This window comes from Mastacembelus armatus, chromosome 21 (assembly GCF_900324485.2).
Source record: "Mastacembelus armatus chromosome 21, fMasArm1.2, whole genome shotgun sequence".
In the NCBI taxonomy this organism is placed as follows: domain Eukaryota; kingdom Metazoa; phylum Chordata; class Actinopteri; order Synbranchiformes; family Mastacembelidae; genus Mastacembelus; species Mastacembelus armatus.
In genome coordinates this window covers 9,708,018-9,710,340 of record NC_046653.1, presented here as the reverse complement: position 1 = coordinate 9,710,340, position 2,323 = coordinate 9,708,018, and the positions used below count along the sequence as shown (strand labels likewise).

Here is a 2,323-nt window from a genome sequence, read left to right as displayed (position 1 = left end):
CAACATTGACTACCATACCTATGCAGATGACACCCAACTTTATATATCAGTATCATTTCATGATTATAGTCCTCTAATTTCATTATGTGAGTGTATCAATCAACTCAAAGAATGGATGCACCAGAATTTTCTCCAGCTCAATACAGACAAGACAGAAGTGATTGTTTTTGGCCCCAAAAATGAAAGGTCAAAGGTCATTGCTCAGCTTGACTCCATGTCATTGAAAGCTACAAATCAAGCCAGAAACCTTGGTGTAATCATTGACTCAGACCTGAACTTTAACAACCACATAAAATCCATCACTAAATCTTCCTATTACCACCTGAAAAACATTGCTAGAATAAAAGGTTTTCTGTCTAAACAAGATGCAGAAAAACTTGTTCACGCATTTATCTTTAGTAGGTTAGATTATTGTAATGGCTTGTTCACAGGTCTTAGCAAAAAGTCAATCAGGCAGCTGCAGCTAATCTAGAATGCTGCTGCCAGAGTCCTTACAAACACCAAGAAACTGGATCATATCACACCAGTTCTTAGATCACTACACTGGCTTCCCATTAGTCAAAGGATAGATTTTAAAATCTTATTGCTAGTTTATAAAGCACTAAATGGTTGTGGACCAAAATATATTCAAGATATATTAGTTCCCTTTGAGGTTTCCAGACCCCTCAGGTCATCTGGGACAGGTCTACTGTGTGTTCCCAGAACCAGAACCAAACAAAGTGAAGCAGCATTCAGTCACTATGCTCCTCACTTGTGGAACAAACTTCCTGAACACCTGAGGTCTGCTCAAAATGTCAGCTCATTCAAATCAGGACTGACAACACTGTTGTTTACTGCTGCCTTCAAATAATTATTCATCTTTGTTTTCTTAATGTGCTTTTATGTTTTATTTTTATTTACTTTACTTGATTTATGTTAAATGTCTTTATTTTTAAATGCTCTTTTCAATGCTTTTAATGTAATTATATGCCTTGTAAAGCACTTTGAATTGCGTAGTGTATGAAAGGTGCTATACAAATAAATTTGCCTTTGCCATTGATGTCTTATGACAGATAAGTGGCCATATGTCGACCACTGGAGTATCACTCTGTTATGTCTCTGAGAAGGACTGCAGTGTTAGTCAGTTTGTCCTGGTTTGTACCTTTCTGCTGTGAAACTGTTGTTGTAATGTTGACATCCACACTGAAATTATGTGGCTCACACATTGAGAAACTACTGTGAGAACTGGTCAATTGTTAAACTTGCTTGTAGTTCAACAAAAGCAAACGATATAGTTAGATTGATTATTATTTCCTTCTATTGTTGCCATGTCCTCTTCATTTTAGGTTCATATGTGCAGCTGGTAAAATTAGCTGTAAAATCCAGAGAGAGCAGGAGAAAGTTTACACAGACATGTGTGCCACATTTATTAAGTTTGTTTAATGTCACAGCTACTTTGCTTTTTGATCACATGTATTCAAGGTATGGATCAGCATCTGTGCCACAGAGTGTAAAGAATTTCATGGCCATAGAATTTCTGTTAATCCCACCTATACTCAACCCTGTTATTTATGGGCTGGTCCTGACTAAAATTCGAGGTAGAATTATATCTGTTTGCATGAAGGCAGGTCAAAAGTGGAAATTGAGAACAAATGTTTGATATATATAACCACATCAAAATTAAAACTCATTAACAATGTTGTTGTTAGATTTAACATTTTTCTTACTGTTATGGCTATCTTTGGAGGCAGTCCAAGCACTATGTACTGTGCCCAAGACCTGCATCCTTGAAGATAGTATAGCAACACTGAGTGAAGCTCATTTTACTGTAGAGGTGGATGTGTTTTCTCAATATAATAGCATATTTATTCAATTTTACTTTAAACCACCTTTAACAACACACTTTGCCATTTCTATATATTCTATCATACAGCCAAACATAAAATGTGGATGTGAACATTGTGTAAATGTAATGAAAACAGCTTACGACTGGCTGCATGAACATATGGCTATAGAGAAACGTTCTAAAGCTTTTGCAAAACATGTTTTGGATATTGCCAAAGTCATAAAAAGACAGAACCTACAAAGGTAGACCAGTAGACACTGGAAAACGACTGGAAAGAGACTACACAGGTTTCAAACAGCAAAAAATGTTGTCTCTCATACCCACATAGCAAATGTTCTCTTGCCCAGCTCCAGGCCACACAATCACTTTTCCCTCGACCCAATTACCGCAAAGAATGACGGCCCTGAAGTGGCCCAGAACTGGATTAAAGACAAGGGCTACACATGGGCCATAACCGACCCGAATCTCAGCCAGTTAATCACCCTTAAGTGGCCCTGA

General features: G+C 37.3%; 1 pseudogene; it reads left to right on the top strand.

The window, feature by feature from the left end:
- Positions 1-1,038: 1,038 nt before the first annotated feature.
- Positions 1,039-2,323, top strand: LOC113122933 (olfactory receptor 52E4-like; annotated as a pseudogene).